At 44.7% G+C, this 21,864-nt stretch overlaps 1 long non-coding RNA gene across 1 annotated transcript; it reads left to right on the plus strand.

The window, feature by feature from the left end:
• Positions 1-5,919: 5,919 nt before the first annotated feature.
• LOC116077555 lies at positions 5,920-7,919 on the plus strand. The gene is made up of 2 exons (XR_004113272.1): positions 5,920-5,998; positions 6,837-7,919. It is a non-coding gene; the product is annotated as an uncharacterized LOC116077555 (long non-coding RNA).
• The last annotated feature ends 13,945 nt before the right edge of the window (positions 7,920-21,864 follow it).

Consider the following 21,864-nt stretch of genomic DNA (forward strand, 5'->3'; position numbering starts at 1 on the left):
TCCTCCTTCTTCTCTTCCTCCTCCCCCACTCCCTTACTCCATGAGTATTGTCTCATCAGAGTCAGAAGCGATGGATCCAGCTAGCATAGATTAGAAAGAGAGAGATTACTGTGTATTATTTATTATATATTATATTGTTTACTGTATGTTGTATATTATATGCTATATGTTGTATGTAGTATGTCATATGTTATATAGCATATATTATGTATTACATAATGTATTGTGGATTTTATGTTATATATAGTCATGTATAAAAACATAACACACCCAAATTTTGGCCAGTTAGCTGAAGCTCCCCTAGGAGTTATAGAAGACAGATTTATCCCTAGGACTCCCGACTTCTGTCATGTCTTGCTCACACTTTCATTTCACCACCACACATTATTCATCAGTTTTACCAGTGAGCTGTTCCCAGCCAGAGTTCACCGCCAGCCACTTAGCACTGCAGTACAGCCAGAAGCCTCCTCATCAGCTGAGTGGAGAGCAAGATTACTTGGCCGCTAATGATCTTCCTTCCGCAGACGCTGTATGCCTCTAGCCACTCCTCCCAAGAGGACGTGGAAGCCTGTTCACAGTGCCGAACTCTTCTAAAGGAATAATTATTTGTGTAAACAGCCTTTGGCTCAGAATTATCGAATGGCTGGGTGCAGCTGTCCTGGATTCCTGGAAGCTCTTGCCTGTGATCTCCTGCCTATTTCTTCCCATCTTCCAGACATACCCAGGCAGCCTGCAAGCCACCTCAGGCTGCACAGAGCAACATTACTGCTGCTTGGATGATGGTAATTTTGTGCCCCACTGGAACCTTTGAGACCTACCTCCATGGGGTGCAGCTGGGGACTCTAGGCTGAGAGCCAGCTGACAAGACTCACCAACACATTAGTGTCAGCTGCCCAGAGTCAAGTGATGTGCTCACTTGCTGGTCAGTCTTGACAGGGACTAATATGAATTTGTGACTCTTTAAATAGGAGCTGCACTGGGAAACCAGAGGCAACAGCAAACCAAGCACTTACAATGTGAGTTATTCAATGCAGCACATGCCTTCCTCTTTTCTTCCAATATTTAGGGCCTGGCTGCCTTCACATGTTGGTACATAGATTTTTAAGCCAATGGGCCCTTTGGGTGTTTCTATGGGTAGAAACAGCTTTAAGTGTTGGTGTGCATTTCAGAATCATTTCTCCTCACCCTCAAGCTGACATCCCTTGCCCGATAATTACTGAAAAAAACCTTTCAGTAAATGTGAAGTCCTTCCAGCTTCTTTGGGCCAATAGTTCTTCCTGTGAGTAGCTGCGGCCACAGAAGCACCAGAGTCAACAAGGGGATTAATAGGCGCTAACAAGTGACATCAACATCTCTGGGGACAGAGATCAAAAGCCAGCTGCCACAGGTTTATTTCAAGTGAGATTTTTGAGTCTCACCCTGACCCAAGAGAAGCAGTAGCAGGAAACCAACACTCTGGAGGTGTTTGCGGATTGCAATTATGGAGTGTCAGTCCTATACAATTGCACAGGTAGGGGTGTGCTAAATATAGCAGGTTGCTTTATTAGTGTTGACCAGTGGTATCATAAGGATGCAGGATGCTAATAAACACTGTACCTGGCAGGATGCTCTTGGTGCTGGGCCTAGAAATCAACAGGAGCTCCGAAGCTCATTTGTCCCGCTAGCCAAGTAGCACTCGGCATTATTAATAGGCTAGTCTCTCTCTGTGTTTGCTCCAAGTAATGGTGACAGAGCAGCAGGCATCTGTGAAAGTCAGCTTCTCTTTTGTAGTTACCACCTGTGTGACATCCCTCAACACAGGTTCTCAGGGAGCTGGGCTGCTTCCGAAAGACTCACCTCATGATACATTTCAGCATAAATGGGTAAGAATAGGGTTATCGCTAAAAAAAACCAGATAAGCCATACTAATTAAACACTTGCTAAAGATTACTAGAACAAGATCCCTGGTGAAGGGGCAGGCATGGTGCAGTGTGAATTGCTAGTGGACTATACGTAAGCTTAAACTGGGACAAACAGCTACGTGTATTTAAGGACTCCCTGTGGCTATGTTCAAGCTGTAATAAAAATGGTGACTAAGAGATGGAATTGCCCCCAAAGCTCAAAACACTTACCATATGACCTTTAAAGAAAACCAACTGACCTTGATCTAGAGCAATGTCCCAGGGCCATAGGTTGTCAGTAGCTCCAAACCCTTGGGTTACAGGAACACAATGCGACTTTAGAGAGTGACAGCAGCAGAGACATCAGACTGGTAGCCCTGAGGCAAACCCAGCCCATGGGTGTGAGCTCTTCCAGCAGTAATATTGCATTCTTTTTTTCTCATATCAGGATAGTATGTGGCCAAGACATGTCCCATAATTTCTTGGAAATTTGGACAACCCAGGCACCCTGACCCACTTTCCTGTGTACAAACCATGGGGTCTATGCTGTGCTGTCTTGGCTCAGTTCCCATCACTTCCTGTGGTCTCCCCACCATCAACAGTGTCACATATGTTCTTCCTGACTTTGACCTTGGGGGTCCACACCCTAGAAGGCTTCATTAAACATTATCAGTCAGCCAGCACAGAAGTTTGCACCCCCGAAGTAAACACAAGATTCTTTGCTCTGTGCTTGAGGTCTCTGGTTACTCTCCAGCCCTGGTTTGTCAGTCATGCTGTGCCAATGCTGTGTCACTATAGACTATTGTACCGTTCTATCTATGGTGCAAATAATTAATAATTAATAAATCAACACAATGGTGATTAATAAATAAAACAATGGCCATAATTGTGAATAATAATTAATAAAACAATAACAAATAATATTAATAATTAATAATTAATCAATCAAAGGGAAGAAAATAATTAAATTGGTACTTTGTAATGAAAAAATGGGAAACACTGCTACAAAATAGCTAAGAAAAAAACAAAAGCTACTGTCATTTGTCATTCCAGACACACTGTATTTCTTTCCCATTAATTGGTAATTAGTTCACACCTAACTGCCAAATGATGAAGAGCCCAGTCACTTCTGATGTTCTGATGTCTCCTTGTATCCCCGGAAGAATCAAGTCAACAGCTATAAGAAATAAAGTATCACTGTTTATCCAAAGGTCCCTTTAGCCAGCTTAGACCCAGTGACAAACAGAAAACACTAGACCCCTGACAATGCCTAATAGTCTAGCTTTTATCACCCCCTAAGTCTGCTAAGCTACCACTGCTCCAAATGAGGAGTTGAGAGTAGAAAATTACTAACAATGGGCTTGTCTTCAAGGTCACACATCTGGTAAGGTTTTAAATACACAGTATAAAATGTTCAATGCAAAACTCCTTTTTTTTCCTAAGAAAAAGACAAACTTAAGTTATAGAGGGAAAGATAATACCTAAGTATCAAGTAAGACTGTACTCTCCTGATTATTAAAAACAGAGGACAGGTCACAAGTTCAGGTTTTATAACCGTTGTCTGCACTCCATGTGTACCCGTGATTCTAGGCTGACAGCTTCACAAGGCCATAAAATAAACTGCCTGGGTTTTACTACTCTAAGTCTCCAGTCTGCTTATTATGAAGAGAGGGTCATTGTTCTCAAAATACGGAATAGATACTTGTAGATGTAGATGCTGGTCAATTGTTAAAAAAAAAAAAATTAAAAAAAATATTTACTAGGTTGTCAATAACACAGTGGCCAGCTGGTCCAGATGCCTGAATGCTGAGGGCCAGAGAGACCTGTGGTTGCTCTTTCTTAGAAACTGGAAGCCTCGGAACGAGGTGGGCCAGTGACAGTCGCTGAGAATGTTGAAAGTCCACACTGAAAGGTGCTGCTCATGGCAGCAGTGGATGTGCTTGTTGGTGAGAAACATGGAAGTTTACACATTGCCTGGATTCATCTTTTTGCAACCTTCTCTCCTTCCCCACAGGGGCTGCAGATGCTTCACAGGTACCACTCACACTCCAAGTAGGTCTTTTTCTCCATCAATTACTGCATTTCCCCTCAGTCCTCTCTGGAAATCTCTCACACCCGGAAGTGTGCCTTATTAACTTCTCAGGTAGCTCTCTATCCAACCCAGTTCACAATCAAGATTAACCACCATTCTCTTCCACCAGGGAGCATCCTTCTGACTTGCTAATAACATTTCCTCCCAGGGATCTCTGGGTGAAAGTTCTGCAAAATGGGATGGTGGGCTCCCTACACAGAGCCATGTGGAGTAACTGTTTAAGAATTCACGTTCCTGGATCCATCGGAGGCCAGCAGAATAGTGAGCCCGCACCCGGGGATCTCTGTTATCCACGTAACTGCAGTCTAGCATCTATACTACAATTCTGATAATTCCTTTGCCTTTGGAACTCCGAGGAAGAAGTATGTTTTTGTCTTTTAAAAATTAATTTAGAATTATTTATGTGTCTATGTGTACATGTGAATGTGGGTACCAGGGACCCATGGAGGTTAAAACACAGGACCAGATCCCTAAAGACTGAGTTACAGATGGTTGTTAGGAGCTTGCTGGTGCCAGGCAACTGGACTCTGGTCCTCTGGAAGAGCAGCAAGTGCTCTTAACCACTGAGCCATCTCTACAGTCCTGTTTTCCATCTTTTGAATACAACTGAACAATATCCTGCCATTTCTAAGATTAACTTGCTTTGCATTCCAAGAGAAAAAAATTGATTTTTAGAATTATTTTTAAAAAACCATAATTGCAATTCTCTCCCATCTGTTTGTTTATACAGTTTAGCTCTGATGGGCTTTAGTTCCTTATTTAGAATCTACTAGAAGTTTGAGACACCCCCTGCCCCGCAAATTCTGCAACTCACTGAAAAAAAAAAAAAAAAGAAAGGAAAGAAAAGAAAGAAACTTCAATAGCCAGTTAGCATCAAAAGGCATCTGGGGATGGGTGTGTTGGTACATGTCTCTAGTTCCAACATTCCAGAAGCAGAGGCCAGTGGATCTCTGTGAGATCAGAGCCAGCCTGATCTTCATTGCAAGTTCCAGGCCAGCCAGAGCTACATGGTGAGATCCTGTCTAAAAACAAACAACAATAAAAGAAGCATTTAGGCTGAGTTTTCTCTCCTCAGCACAGAAGGCAGTGACTAAGATTGGAATGAGATATAAAGAAGTGGCAGCCTTGGCCCCAGCAAAGCTTGTGACTGTGGAGGACAAAGCCAGCTACTTCAGCCTTCTGTATTTTCATATATGTCAAATGATACTGTTCACTCCTTTTTAAAATGCAAAGTGACACAGAGTTTGAAAATGGAACCTTCCTCCTAAAGTCTTGGCTATTTCCCCGTGGAACTCATGAATAAAGTTACAGCTTTATCTTATTTTTAGGATACTTTGTAAGCCACTGGAGACTCATCCTAAGACGCCATTCAAGGTGCTCAGCAGCCTCTGAATGGATCGTGGATGTTTCGAGGTTCGTTCTTTGAGTTCTAAGATCACAGAAGTTTGGGAGCCGTTAGTTGAATTGCTGGCATGGCTGGGTCTTCCTTGCTCTCTTGTTTTACCACACACACACACGTATTGTTACGAAATATAATGTGGTATAGTGCAGTGGGAGTAAGAAGGTACCTAGGTGCTAAGGTGTCCCCCCGAAAAATCCTACCATGTGGCAAACCTAGCATAAGGAAGGCTTGTGGGGGTGAAGGGAGCAAGGACATGAAGAAGCAGGGAACAGAGCTATGAGAGAAGAGAAGAGGGGAGGGAAGGACAGAAAGAGAGAAAGAGAGGAAGAGAGGATGGGAGGAAGAAAGGCCGGCCAAGAACACATGGGAACAGAGAAAGAGAGTGAGAGAGTGAAGTGGGGGTAGAAAGAAGAGAGAGAAGAGGGTAGAGTGGGAAAAAGGAGAGAGGGCTGGGACAGTGAGCCACCACCCGGCTAGCACCTGGCAGCAGGGGATGATGAAAGCTGTTGCTAGGCTGCAGTTGCTAGGATCCTGGGAGGAGTATAGTGGAATTGTCTGTAGGCCATTAAGTATCCTCTGTGTCCCCTTGCTTCCCAGAGCTCTCTTCTCTCTTTGCTTGTTCAGGTAAAGCATTTTGTTTCACGTTTGGTGTGTGTAGGCATGTGCATGTGTGTGGGCATGTGGGAGGGTGTGTATGTGTACATGTTTGCATGCTTGTGAGCGTGTGTGTGTGTGTGTGTGTGTGTGTGTGTGTGTGCATGTTTGTGTGCTTGTGAGCATCTGTGTGTGTGTTTGTGTGCTCAGAGGAGGTCAGAGGACGCATATATAGTCAGTTCTCCCTTTCCACCTTCTGGTGGGTTCTGGGAATCATAGGAGCTAATGAAGGAAATGACCCTGAGTTTGTCTTCAGATGTGACATTTACCATGAGGGGTGATAGAACGCAGGTGAGTGGGAAAAACAAAGAGGAACAGGCTGACTTCTTTCTTTCTTTCTTTCTTTCTTTCTTTCTTTCTTTCTTTCTCTCTTTCTTTCTTTCTCTCCTTTTTTTTAACCAATAATAAAATTGCCTGGGCTGAGCGCCTAACAGAGAGAGACAGGTGAAAGGCAAGAGCGGGAATTACCTTTCCTCATCTTTCTTGAGGAACAATCTGGCATTTAGCTGGAGGCAGCTACTATAAAGAGATTTGTAGCAGCGACTTCGGTAAGGAAATGAAATGTCAGGGCTTCTTCCCCGGTGGAGTAGTGACAGGTCAGTGCGGGAAGTCTGAGGAAAATGTATGTTAGAGGGTATTTTGTCATTTTAGCAAACATATGATGGTACTCAGACATAGTAGAATATGAATTAGTAAAATGTGTGAAAGTGTTGGTTGATGTGGATGCTAATGCAAACTAACCCATAAACAGAACTTAAAATAGCCCAACTGTTCCGATGTTCACGCCATAAAACATGTTCATTTTTAGATGTTGGAAGAGTCTGGAGTAGCAAGTGTATTGGGTAGATTCTTTCGCCTGCCTTAGCTCTCTGTGACTGTGACGGCGATGGGTAATCTTCCATGTCACCCTGACTGCATTGAAAAGCAGCTAGGAGATGTGAAGACCAAGGCTCTGAGAACTTCTGCAACACCACCAGAAGAGAGTAGCTAGGAGAAAGGCCCCACCCTGAGTGAATGTCATCACTTAAGTTGGGGTCCTAATGGAATCAAGAAGAAAAGAGGAGAGTCCACGGCAGGCCTTCCCCTTCTGCTCCCTGACCACCATGATGTGAGCTTCTCTGTCAGGATGGACCGCACAGGCCTTCCCCTTCTGCTCCCTGACCACCATGATGTGAGCCTTTGTCAGGATGGACCTAGGTCTGTGAAGCTGTGCGTCCAGATAAATCTTCCTTTAACTTGTCTTTCTCAGATATTTGTCACAACCGAAAAACTGATGATTACAAATTACCGGAGACAAACAGCACATAAGAAAAGAAGGTTCACTAGCAAAAAGCGAGAGAGGAAGGGACAGAGGTCCTACATTACTTTCTTTCCCTTTTTTCTGTGATCCAATACCCTGACAAAAGCAGCAGAAGAAAGGCTTTACCCTGGCTCACAGTTCAATCGTTCATTCCATCAGGACAGGAAATTCACGGAAGGCCCACAGGAAGTCAGTGACACTGTAGTCACAGTCTGGAAGCAGAGAGTGGGCAGGAAATGCAACATTCTGTGACCTAGTTCTTCCAACAAAGTTTAACTTCTTAGCAGTGTTACCTTTCCCAAAAGGTACACTCACTCTCCCTGGGCCGAGTATTCAGAAACATGAGCTTGAGGGGACATTTAGTCAGGACAGCCCCTCGAGGGCATACTTCCCAAAGGCCTAACTTCCTTTCACCAGATCCTACCCCCTAAAACTCCACTACATCAAGTCAGCAGCTCCAGCTGGTAGCAAAGCCCTTGGCATATGAGCCTTTGGGGCTCCCACTCCACAACACCCAGGGCAGTCACTGCATTTCTCCCTCTTCTCAACCACAGAAAAATATAAAAATAAATAAAATAAAAATGGGCAAAACAGAAGAGCTCTGAAGTTCTGTGAAATATGGGATATTAGTGTTGAAGCTGTGGACTTTCTTGCATCTTTACTGACTTTAGTCGTGAAAGAAACTCACCACCGGAGGGTTTTCTCTGAGTATCGACCTTCAGAACATAAGATGCTTTTAGTTGGGTTATTTATGCCACCTCTGCATTCCCATGAGCCCCCACCTGGCTCTTAATCCTTGAAAATCAGCACTTTTGCCTGGATCAATAACTGCATGGGCTGTAAGGAAATATGTCCTGAAGCACTCTTCACGCGTAAACCACACGGGTGCCACGTGCTCGCTCCGCTCCAGGACTGAGAGGACATAGGGAAGCCACTGCTTACGGGGCTGAAATGCAATCTGGGCTCTGGTCAGCTGAGGGATGAGCTGGAGACCATCTAGCTCATCCCTGGCTCCCTGCCAGACACAGTCTACCCTCAGCCTCTTTCTTGCTGTAATCAGACCCTGTTCCCCACTTCTTATCGTAAATATGGGTAAGGTTGTGTCCCTTGGCTTTGATTGATACATTGCATTTATCACACTGTAGGGTCTGTCTGTCCGAGTTCCCCCCAAGCAAGAGCCTTCCATCCATAGAGAAGCCTTAAGGAGCCAGAGATTTCACACAAGTACCACACAGCCCCACTCCATTGCCCATGTTTCTCCGAAGACATTCTGTTAAGGATCTACACTGTGACTGGCATGTAAACATGTGTCTCTTTATAGAATGTGGGTAAGGTCACTTGTCCAGGACACAAACACCCAGAAACTCAGTCTTGGGAGTCCCTGGCTACAAGGCCACTTTTTAGACCACAGGTCATCGTATTTGGAGGGAAGTAGTCTGAGGATAAAATTAATGTTCAAAAATCAAAGCCGATGTGTGTGGAAGACATTGCCCTCACTTGTAGGGAATAGGAAATCAATTTGAGAGAATTAAATCCAGCTCTTTACACTTCCAACATCTGTACAGGAGATTTGCTACTCGTTTAGATCTAGTGGGCTTTTAGCTGCTCTCCATATTAAATCGTTGCTTCGTGTGTGGCAAGTTGTGCGTTTTTCTGAAATCCTCACTTTGGAGACTTGCTTCTCATAGCAACCTGTTATATCCAGAAGGAAACTGAGGCATACTGAATTGAAGCAACTTATCCACAGCAAGATGGCATGGCAGCTTGAGCAGGCATGCAGCTCCAGAACTGGCATGTCCAGCTGTTTCAAGAAATATTAAAAAAAAAAAAAAAGGCAAGTTCCTGCACTACATTTGACACTGGGGGGAGCACATGGCTCCAGTGGAGTGTTCTCATCTCAGCAGATTCTCTGGCCCAGAGCTCCAGAGTTCCCTTGGCGGGTCATTGCCATGCAGCCCCAATGCAATGACCACCCACCTCGGCAGTTAGCTATCACAATTCCCAGTAACCCAATAAAATAAAAAACTCTAGAAGCTTATAATTAATCAGTCAGATTTATATATCAGTAAATTCTCAATACACAAGATGCCCACACAATAAATTCAGGGACAATTGATAATGGTACAAGCTGCCCACCTGGATTAGACAAGGTATCCCAGTTATTCTATCCCTATATTGCATTATATCTACCTGTGGCTTTTTAAAACCATGCAGAATCTGAATCATCCTGTTCGTCCTCCATTTTGCTTCCTTCTCTACCTGTCTCCTCTGTCTCTGTCTCTACAGCTCTTCCCTCAACCTCCTTTCTTTCTGTCCAATCACAGGCTTCTTGTTGTATTAATATTTAAAGTGATTGGACAGGGAAAATCTTGCTACACCCAGCCACTAGGTGGGATGGTCACTACATCACAGAGCACAGAGGGCTATGGAAGTGAGAAAGAGCCAGCCTCCAAGCTCAGACTCAAGGGTATGAAGTCTCAAGAACTATGGTACAGACTTGAGGGGAAGGCCATGGGGGCAGGATATCAAACCCAGGGCCTCATGAATGACAGGCAATCACTCTACCACTGAGCCATGTCTCCAACCCTTGTAGTATGGATCTTTGATGTACCCCTAAGGAGGGAAGTGTCAGCTGCCAACTAATGACTCTACTGGGAGGTGGTAGGATCTTTAGGATGTGGAGCCTAGGAGAAGGGAGTCAGGTATTGGAGGCTTGCTCTTGGAATGGTAGAGGAATGGGGTCTCTTTGTTTTTCAAGCCACTACAATGTAAGTAGACCTATTTATCTTATAGCCCCTCCATGAACACAGGAAACCAGGGAATGGATCTTCTAAAACAACGGTTTTCAACTGGTGGATCACCACCCCTTTGGGACGCAATAACCTTTTCACAGGACTCACATATCAGATGTCTTGCATATCAGATATTTACATTATGACTCCTAACAGTAGCAAAATTACAGTTATGAAGTAGCAACAAAGTAACTTTATGGTTAGGGGTCACCACAACATGAGGAACTGTATGAAAAGGATCTCATTAGGAAAGTTGAGAACTACTGGTCTTAAAGTCTTCCCTCCTCAAGACTTGATCATCTCAGGTATTTGTCATCTCACAGCAAAAGCAACCAGGAGCCAGACCATGACACAAGTCATCAGAGGATGACTGGAACATGCTGGGGCTGGGGGACACACATCCTTCTCCACCTCCTGTCCCTCTGCCAGGAGCAGAAACACTGAAGCTGATCGGACAGAAATCATTTCAGACTCTAAAACCAACTATATCAAACAGTAATGCCACAGACATAATGGGCATGTACATGGCACTCAGAGGAGAAAACTTAGTGTCCATCCCTCTCCTCTTCCTTCTCTTCTTCCCTTCATATTCCTTTCCTCCTCTTCTTGCTCCTCTTCTCCCTCTTTTTCATCTTCCTCTTTATCTTCCTCCTCTTTCCCTTCTTTCTTGTCTCCCCATCTCCTCTGCCCCTTCCCTCCCCTGCCTTTCCTCCTCTTATTCCTCTTCCTTCTCCCCTACTCTTCTTCCTCCTCTTCTTATGTTTCCTTCCCCCTTTCTCCCTTCTCCTCCTTATCTTCTCCTGTGTTTCCTCCTCCTTCCTTCTCCTTTTCCTCATCTCCCACTTCTCTCCCTCCTCTTTCTCCCCCTTTCCCCTATTATCAAGCAGGCATTCTGAAATATAACAGAAAAAAAAAACACAATAACAACAAGAAATAGAACTAAGAACCAAAGAGACTAAGGACATCATCACCCACTCCAGGAGTGGATCAAGTGGTCTGGTAGTCAGGGGTTTAACTCTTCTAATGCATTCTCTTCTGAGCCACTAACTGCCATTTGTCTGCAGTTTGCTGAGACAGTGTGTTTCCAGCATTAATGCCCTTTTGAAAGATGTTGAAATGACATATTTTACAAAAGCAACCTTTCTACTATGAAGGAAAGAGAAACTTGCTTTCTCTTTAGCCATTTCTGGGGAAAAACCTAAATGGGGACAAGAACCCTCTCAGAAGCAAGCCCTAGAGTCCCTGCTGCTGAACAGGATTGGTGTCCAGGAGCTGAGAACTGCAGAGGAAGCCTAGGATGTGGAGGGAGCTGATATCATAGGACATGAACTTGGGGTCAGGGGGAATTTTCCATGGTCACTAATCTCAAAAGACATCGCAAATCCTGTGGGCAGTGAACAGCCATCAGTATTCATACATATGCACTAAGCTAGTTTGGAGCCAAGCTGACTTTATCCCTAATCCCCAAACAACTTGGTTTTGTTTGTTTGTTTGTCTGTTTGTTTGGCTTTATTTTGTTTATTTTTGAGACAGAGTCTCAAGATGCGTTCTTGGCTGGTCTGAAGCTCACTGTGTAGATGAAGTTGGGTTAAAACTCGCAGAGATCCACATTTCCCACCTTGAGCTTTTCTATTCTTTCTATCTCCTCTTTGAGATGTTCCCTGAGCCCTGCTGGTGCTGGTGGGGGCTTGAAATCAATGTCTCCTTTAGGGATGACCACTCAATAGAATTTATTTGCTTTGGTCAATTATTGGTCTTTATATTAACTGCTGACTACTGGAAAGAGAAGCCTGCTTGCCAAGGGTGAAGGCAGAACTGATTTATGCACATGAACATTCATATTTAGAAGGCATTTTTGGCAATATATCCATTTAGCAAAACAATACTAATAGTACTTTGATTCTCTAGAGCCTATAACCTCTCCAGCCATGGGCTTTTGACCAAGTTTACAGAACCAAACCTGCATTCCCTCCTATGGGGTAGATCTCACATTCAATCCCAAAGCAGTTGGTTACCATCATAACATTTGTACTTCTATTTCACAAGTGGCTATACCTCTTTGCCTGGCAGGACAGAATTGTAATGTGCAGAGCTCACCATTGGGAAAAAGCATTTGATGAATTTTTCTTCCCCCCAGCAGCTTAAATAGCACCTTCTAGAACCACAAAAGCTAGCCAGCAGGGGGAACATTTTCAGGCCAGTTCCAGCTTAATTTCTCTGTGTCCTACAACTTAGGTATTGTGCTTGGAGCAATCAGGTCTTACTACATAGTTCCATTAGGCAACCAAAAGTGATTGCCATAGCCTGTGTTGTTTTTGGAAGCATCTGGGGTCATTCTGAAATGACTCATGGTGAGATTACCCCTGAGTATCATTCTTAGAGTTTCCTGTCATTCTTCAGTCTTTTACAGTGTGCATAGTTAGTATTTCCAGCAAGATGTCAAGTTCTTGGAGGTCAGAGATAATGCTTTACTTCCTACTTCTGGCCTCTATCTCTACCCTGGCCCAAGTCTCAACCCTTGCTACTTTGACCTTCATTTGTAGTAAGCCAGTTATTTGTGGGTGAGCCCTAAAACTTTACAAACCCTATTCTATAATCTTCAGCAGTCTGTGACAGAGTTCCAGAGCCCTGTCTTGTCATCACCTCAGATATGATGCATCTGAAATAGAATGATTTATATTCAGCGCAAAGCTAATCCCGCAATCAGCTTCCTCGCCTTTGTCAAATGTATTGCAGTTCCTTAATCATACAATCTTTTTTTAAACAAAAATGCACATTGTACCAGAAATGTGTATTTCATTATATTCTAACACATGGAGTCTGATCCTGGGTCTACTTCTCTGCCAAGGGTGGCAACAGTTGTAGCAGATTCAATGTTACACTTCACCTCCTCCACCATCGTGAACTCAATAGCCACATCTTGCTGGAATCCAAGTAAGATGCAGCTGTCTTGCCTCAGTGACTTTGTTACAGCAATGGAAAACAGATTATTCAACTGTAAATTATCCAACCTATCCCGGCCATCAAAAGGAGAATCTTTGCAAAACTGCAAATGGCTTAGCCCTGTAGTATAACCAGTTTATGCTGATCCCTGACTAGCTTATGAATAAGGGAGACTCAGACTATGATTATTTTATTTGTCTTTGACAATTGCTGAGGAGTAGCCCCTAATCTACTCTTCTAACTACCTTCCCAGTGGTGTACCCCAGATACTTGCTATTTCAACTGGCCACATCCTCATGGTCCATCTCCCCTCATGGTGGCCTCGTTCCCTTCTCTCATTCTTTCTCCTTCTCCTCCCAGTCTCTCCTCTCTCTCCTGGAGTATACTGACAATCCAGTTTGAATTCACCCCAAAGAACTATTTCTAAACAGGTCCATATCTTCTTTTGCTCCATTACCCCCCTTTTTTAATACCTCTGGCAGGTGGTAGGCTAGAAGAAAGGTTAAAGTATTTAGGTATTTTTATTAAAGTAAGTTTTTAAAAATATAAACGTACATAGCCTGCTTGCTTAAATCTTTCTGTGGCCTCTCATGCTCCTTAGTGCCAGTGCACTCAAGTTCTGGCCCAAGTGACATCTCAGCTTCTTTTCCAACTCACTCCTCTCTGTTTACTGGTTCGGCCACCCTGGTGGCTTCTGACCTTGCTCTAGCTATCTGGGTAGTATGGCTTATGGCTCTTCTCTTAGCTGGCTCATTCTGAACCTCAGGCCCTGGTTCTCCTGCTCCCTTCTCTAACTCTGACCTGGGGAGCAACCCTCTTTACTTTACCTCTGCGTCAGAATCTGCACGGTATGCAGCCACCTTGCCTGACTTCTTGGTGTTAGAACTCCAGGACTGGCCTCATGCTGTAAGCTAGTGAGGCTGTGCAGTGAGGAGCGTCAGTACACACACCCTGCATCTTGACACTGAACCAGCAAAGGCAACTTTGAGCTGATGGAGAAAGAACCATGTACTGAGACCCAGAGAGAAAACCTCTCACGTTAAAAAGAACAACCCTGTGCCTACTAGGAACAACATTTTATGATTCTCAAGGTCTAAAGCTCTGTATATATACTTACATGTCTAAATCCAGTACTTTTTGGAGGCACTGAAAAGGAAATTATACTTGGTATTCTGTATCAAATTGCTGTTTGGGGTAAATGCTTCAAATTAGTTTTATTGTAGGATATGCTGAAACTTTAAGTGTCTTTAGGTAAAAGCAGTTCAGCTGTGTCAGGTGTGGCTGTCATACCTCATCACATACAATGTTTGAATACCTGTTGAAAGCTGTGCTTCCTGCCCACCCCAGGCCCCCAACTGAATATAGGATCTGTGTCTAAAGTTAACTCTGGAATATCTGGATGTTTTAGCAAATCTACTTGCATTTAGTAACCCAAGAGGTCCATAAGGTTCAACATGTGTTGAAGTTAATGGGGGCTTTGTGATGAAATATCAGTACTTCAGGACTCTAATCTTGGGGTTGGTGTGATTGTCCAGCCTTGATTTTAATCTTTCACTGTATTGTGTCCTTTTAATTTACAGCACTAAGTGAAAATTGTCCAAAAATTAGCCCTTCTAAAAAATTACAAAAACAGAACAGACAGACACTGGTAAAACTCTTCTCTTCTTTAGAAGCTGCACTGGATGCTGTCTGAACCACACCCAGGAGAGCAAAGGGGCCTGCTAGGGAGCTTTTTTATTCCACACTTGAAATTGGAGGATTTGGTGGGAGGGACTCAGGCCACTGGAAACTCAGCAGTTCTGTGTGACAGGCTGTCAAGATGTTCAGTCTTGAGGCACAACTGAGGAGTAAAAGTAGGTCTCTCTCTCTCTCTCTCTCTCTCTCTCTCTCTCTCTCTCTCTCTCTCTCTCTCTCTCTCTCTCTTCCCCCACCTCCCACCTTTGCTCTCACATTTGCTCACATTTGTTCCCTGTTTCCAGAGCCTATACAGACTTCATTGCTAATCCACCATTCCATTCAACACCATTTAGTTGGCACTACTGTGGGTCAGGCAGAGAACCAGGCTAAAGACACAGAGATAAGGCTATAAATGGAAGTTTTGGCCCTAGGAACAGTGTGTGTGTGTGTGTGTGTGTGTGTGTGTGTGTGTACAGAAGGCTGATGTATTAGGAAACAAGGTGCTGAGGCTTAGGACTTTGCTAGCCAGGTGAGAAGAGTCATGCCATACCAGAGAAACAGCTTCCTTCAAAAGATATCAAAGCTGAGGACTGACACATTGTGAGAAAAGGCTCTGGCCTCACCAGGCAGCAGGGACAGCAGGTTCATAAGAGCAATGATGGTGTCCCTCCTCTCCTAAAGCTCCTCAGCCAAGCTGTGAGGAAATTTCCCTCTTTACCCTGCTTTCCCTTCCATTAAAGCCTTGCTGTGCTGATGGCCAGGATGTCCTCAGGTGGAAGTGTGACCTCAACACTGGCTTTTGTGGCCAAAGAAGAGAGATGGCATGTTGAAGCCTGCTCCAGGCTGCTCAGAATATAGGGCTCCCATTACCTCCCTTGGAGCTCACCAGTGGAAGGAGTGGCCGAAGGAGAAAGGAGGTGCGGGTACCTGAGGCTGGGCTGTGGGTGCTGCTGGTCTTGAGTTTCTTCATTTATAAATTCAGAGTTTACAGAGTGTGAATCAGGGGTGAATTTAGGGACAGCAGAGCCTCCTGCCACAGGAAGTCTCTTCTGAAATGCCATAAAAAATATCATGATTTTACAACTTACTGACCTTGGTGTGAACCGCGTGGACCACACACAAGCTTCCCATGGTTCTGTCTACACCAGAGAGCCACCAGGCAGGCCCTCCCTGGGATGTTTGAGAGCCCGGCTTCTGCTCCCAACACTAGAGACTGGTTGTGGGCACCCCAATGTCTACGTGTCCATTGTAACCATCCCCAGACGTCCTGGTCTCTGCTACTACGCGATTAGGGCTGCAGTGGGGAGGAGGGTCACAGTCAACTGAAGTGTACCCACTGACAAAGGAGGGCTGTGTGCCATTGGTAGCCTTCTGAGGTCTTCCTTGGCATCTTGTAGCCTGGGAAACGAGACTTAGGAAGCCAACTATTCCCCTGGAATCCAGGTACCCGGGGGGCTCTGTAAGAAGATGGGTTTTCAGTAGGGGACTTGTAGGTTTCTGCACAGTTGCTCTAGGAATGGCTGTTGCAGGTGGGTGTGGCTTGATCTTCCTCCAGCCTGATCCCTAAGAGGAAGGGGACCTGAAGAGAGGAAAGGAGAGGAGAGTGAAACGGAGGGAAGGCAGAGAAGGGTGGAGAGAATATTTTTAGGAATGGTTAGGATGTCAGGAGAAACAAGGTTAGGAAAGTAAGGGAGTTTAGTGTGGTCCTATGTAAGGTGACCTCATTCCTGCCTTGCTTGAACATGTCTGCAGTTTGGGGTGGATCCTGAGAATGGCCATAGTATGGTGGTATGTTAAACTACTAGACAGAACATAGCTGGACTGGTAAAGGTCTTAGAATCAGGAGGACCTGATTTGATATTCAGAACCCACATAAAATGTTAGGTGCTGGCTGCTTGTAATCCCAGCACTGAAGCAGGGGTCAGGACTCCCGAAGCTGCCTACCCTAATCAGGTGAGCCCAAGGCCAGTGACAGATTCTATCTCCAAGGAGGTGATGGCTCACATGAGGACGATGAAAAGCCATTGGTGTGTGACTGCCTGATCCCAGTCTCAAATCTGACTGGGGATAATGATTTTAAACGACCCAAAGGAAATGGTGGAGAAAAACTCTGTAGAGCCTGGTTCTAAAGGCTCCTCCATCAAGGTTAGCATTTTTCTTTTTTGTTAGGCACCCTCATCTCTCTTGGCCCATCATCCCTCCTGTGTCGAATACCATCTGCAGGCTTAGGCTTAGAGGGTTTTTTTTTTCTCCTATCCTACCCAGCAGTTGCTAGCTATCACTCCACCCCTTAGCATGGAAAGGCATTATGGGAGATTCCAATGACTTGAGAGTTGGATGCCAGGAAGCAGGAGGAGGACTGAATATACACTTCACAGCATTACACTATCCCTGTTCTCTGAGCATGCAAACTTCCTCCTCTGCTCCAAGCTCAAAAACTCGAGATAAGCACTCTTACTGTGGGCCTTTTCTGAGTCCTGATTCAGCTAGCCAAGCAGTTGATACTGTTGGATAACTCCCAGCCTTAGATAGGGAATCTACTCTGTGGGCTCTTGTCCACAGTGGTAATTTCCATCACCACACACGTCCTGTGGTTTCTGTCTGTCCTGGTTAGTCTTGTGTCAACTTGACACAAGCTCGAGTTATCTGAAAGGAGGGAACCTCAATTGAGAAAATGCCTCCATAAGATCCAGCTGTGAGGCATTTCTTGGTTACTGACCAGATGGGAGGGTTCGGTCTGTTGTATGGACCATCCCTGGGAGGTCCAGGCTGGGAGTCCTGGGTTCTACAAGAAAGCAGGCTGAGCAAGTCATGAGGAGCAAACCAGTAAGCAACACTACTCTGTGGTCTCTTATGGAGGCCTCCAGGTTCCTGCCCTGCTGGAACTCCCATCCTGACTTCCTTAAACGATGAACAGTGAAGAACAGGCCAAGTAAACCCATTCCTCCTACCCAACCTGCTTTCTTCACAACAATGCTAACCCTAACTAAAACACCATCGATATTAGAAACATAAAGTACTTTTCTCACAGTGTAGCATTTCTCTCATGCTTACACTTGACACTACACCTTCAGGAACCAGTGGGGACTTGAGTCTTACAGACCCAAAAGGCATGAAAGGGGTCGGAGTAGCTTCTGAGCAAAGAACCTCCAGAATTTTGAATGGCATCTGCCCCAAGAGGTCATTATCATTTGCACAAGTGTGCAAGCAAAATAATATTCTCTGAACAAACTCCACTTCATTTTTTTTTTTTTTTTTTTGCTTTTTTGAGACAGGGTTTCTCTGTGTAGCTCTGGCTGTCCTGGAACTCACTCTGTAGACCAGGCTGGCCTCGAACTCAGAGATCCACCTGCCTCTGCCTCCCAAGGGCTGGGATTAAAGGCGTGCGCCACCACCGCCCGGCTCCACTTCATTTTTTAAACGTATGTTTTTCTAAGCAATAGAAACCAAAATACATAAATTAAAAATATTAGTTTTTTAAGATTCTGTGGGTTTGGCCTTCTTGCTATTCTTGGGATGCAAAGAGATGCTTCAAGAGTCCCTTGTAGAGAACTTGGAAAAGATGAGTTGGCTGTCCAACTCACTGGAGTTTCAAGGAAAATTTTAAGGTTCACTGCTAAATATTGTTAGCCAAGCATATTTATCCTTCTATTTGTTTTTTATTTATTTTTATTAAGTGTTTTATTTTATTTATATTTTTATTTTATTTATTTTATATATTTATATATTTTATATATTTATATTGTATATAAATATATATTTATATATATTTTATTTTATTTATATTTATTGTTTGTTGGAGGCCTACCATGGTGTACAAAGCATGTGTCATGCTTTGAGGGTGAAAACTAGCTGGAACTGTTTCCTGGAAAGGAAACCTAAGTTGGAGCAGGATAGCTAACATCTTGCAGCAGCTGTCTTTCCTTTTAGTATCCCTCCCCGCACCCCACCACACTGTCCTTTCCTCAGGCAGACACTGGAGCAGAGCAGGAGCCAGTCAGAAGTGGGAAAAGGGAAGCACTACCATGATTTGTTATTAGTTTGTGCGTGGAAATATCTTCCAGAGGGTCACACTTCTGACCAGCTGGCCCTTAGAAGGTCATAGAAACTTTGGGACCGTCACTTAGCTAGATGGAACGGTTTGCAGGAGGTAATGTCCACTTCCCATCCCACTCTGCTTCCGTGATGCACTAAGAGCAGGTATGGGACATGCTATACACTCCGATGAACACAGAGTCAGTGAGTTCATCCACCGTGCCTTCCCCGTCACGGTCATATGAAATGGTGAACCCAAATAAACCCTACCTCTCTTCAGTTGCTTCTGTCATGTTTTTGTTCATGATGGCGCACAAGTGAAGTTACAGAAAGGTGATGCCAGGTATTGGGGTTGTTACTGTGCTGGTAAACCTTTATTTTTGTTTGTTATCTGTGAAGGAAGTATCTACCAGCCACAGAGAGGAAGTCTTGCCCAATATGATAAGGTCCTACTTACATAGTGGATAGTCTAGCATTGCCTTCTCCTTGTAACATGCCTTTAAGTTCCCAAGGCTGAATTTGCTTTTTGCTCCTAAGTGTCACAAGTGCTCTGTGGGGCAGGAAGGTGGCCAAAGTTTTTTCACCTTCATTTTACAGATAATAAAAGAACATCAGAAAACGTCTTAGTGAGGGTTTCTGGTGCTGTGTTAAAAGCCCGGTGCCCCAAAGCACCTTGCCATAGTAGGGCAGCGCTAGCAGGGAGAGGGGTGGTTTATTTCCTCTTACAACTCTAGGGTCACACTGTTTCATGGAGGGAAGTCAGGGCAGGAGCCTGGAAACAGGAATCGGAATCAGTGACCACGGAAAGCACTGCTTACTATCCTGCTCCTCGTAGCCTGCTTCCTTTTACGCTCCAGGACAACCTGCCCAGGGATCGCATCACCCACAGTAGCCAGACCTCCCCACATTAGTCAGTAGTCAAGAAAATGCCCTGGAGACTTGGCTACAGGCTAAGCTGATGGACTTGTTTTATCAACCAAGGCTCCTCCTCTCGTAGAACTCTAGCTTTGTCAAGTTGACTAACAACCAGGACAAATAGGTTGATTCATCTGTCGGAGGGCAGGCAGCCTGGAGGTGGTTAAGTAAGGATGGGGTTTGGATGTAGCTTGGTGTTGTACACTGACCTGGCAACTAAAGAGCCCAGTTAATGTTTTAGATAGGGTGAAAGCCACTTGTCCTCTAGAAAATTGGAACTCGTGATTCCCCGGGGGTCTCTGGCATTCTATGATTCTATTTGCTGAGGTTTGTTGCCATCCATTGCCATTCTCTACTTATCTCTGGCAAGTAATGGCACAGCTATGCAATCCTAGTACTCAAGAGGGGTTAGGAAGGCTTATGGCTTTGAGGCCAACCTGAGCTATGGAGTCCTATCTCTTTAAAAACATAAATGTATGGGAATTGGCTTTGTAGGTGAGTAATTACCAGCGAGAATTCACTTTCTGCCTATAAGGTAGGATAGCTGGAAAAAAAAATCATTAGGGAATTAGTATCCCTCAGTATTCTCAAACCTCCTTAAGTAATTTGTGCTGCAGAAATCCAAAATTAAGCTCTGGTTTTGTTCTAGGCTGCTGGCAAGCTGCCTAATGACAGTAGTGCAGGAGTCTCGTCAGTCAGTGGAGTGTGGCAACAGCTTTACCTATAATTCTTTCTCAGGAGAGCTGTCCTTCAGAAAGTAAACAATGAGCCAGTGTTGCCGTCTGAACTTGTGGAGTTGTGGGTCCTTAGGACTTTATGCCCCACACCGAAGCCACTTCCCCATAATCCTTCTTTGCACCAAATCCACATGAAGAAATAGACTCGTAAGGCAAGACAGCTGAGAACATCCATTTCCAGTTAGTTCTCCACCTCAGCCCAGCACCTGCCTGCTCTCCTGGGAATGGCTGCTCTTTAGCATCGCTCTGCTATTCCTTGTTTACTACAAAACGCTAGTAATTGATGTTAATGCACTATTAAACAGATGAGGCTATGCCAGAAACACCTTGGCTAAAGGCAGCTCGGTTCTACCCAATGTGTTGAGCATTCTCCCTTAATGATTTAATTTTGTTCTAAGGGGTGACAGACTTTGAGCCTTCTTGCTCTGTCTCCATTCCCTGGAGATAGGAAATAAGATCTCTCTCTCTCTCTCTCTCTCTCTCTCTCTCTCTCTCTCTCTCTCTCTCTCTCTCTCCCTCCCTTCTTTCTTTTTTTAAAGATTTATTTATTTATTGTATGTGTATGAGTACACTGTAACTGTACAGATGTGGCTGCTGGGAATTGAACTCAGGACCTCTGCTTGCTCCTGCCCGGCTCGCTACCGCTCTGGAGTAGCTGTCTTCAGACGCACCAGACGAGGGCATCCGATCTCATTACAGGTGGTTGTGAGCCACCATGTGGGTTGCTGGGATCCGAACTCAGGACCTTCGGAAGAGCAGTCAGAGCTCTTACCCGCTGAGCGATCTCGACAGCCCCCCTCCCTTCTTTCTATGCATCAGAGTTTCATTCTGTCAGAGTTGGTGGAATGAAAACATGGATGGCCTTTGTAGAGGGAGACTTAGGATTTCGAAATGCTGATAAATAAATTAGGCCAGTGGCCTCACTGACAGATGGCAAGGAGGACGAGAAGAAATTGTGATTAGCACATAGAACTTGAATCACTACAGGAGGCCATTCTTCAGGACATTAACACTGATCAGCAACTGCGGAGGATCTAGAATCACCTCGGAGGCACAATCCCTGGTACAGAGAGGAAGGATTTTTCTGGAGTACCTTAGCCTCTGTATGAGCCTGTGAGGGATTGTCTAGAAGGGGTTAATTCACGTGCGAAGACCTTAGTTGTTGGGGAGCACCATTCAATGTTTTGGGGTCCTGGTTTGTTGAATAGCATCATCACTTCCTGCTTCCTGAGTGCGGGATGCACGTGACTGCTGCTCTGCTGTGATGGAAGATGCCCTGAAGGACTGAGTCAAAGCAGATCTTATTTTCCTTAAGCCGCTTTTGCCCAGGTATTTATTATAACAAGGAGAAGAGCCGATGCAGATGCCGTGGGGCTAAGTGCCTGTGCCTCGCAGGGAGTCAGTCCTGCTAGATATGGGCCAGGGGCGTGGCTTCTT

Source organism: Mastomys coucha, unplaced genomic scaffold, assembly GCF_008632895.1.
Source record: "Mastomys coucha isolate ucsf_1 unplaced genomic scaffold, UCSF_Mcou_1 pScaffold5, whole genome shotgun sequence".
In the NCBI taxonomy this organism is placed as follows: domain Eukaryota; kingdom Metazoa; phylum Chordata; class Mammalia; order Rodentia; family Muridae; genus Mastomys; species Mastomys coucha.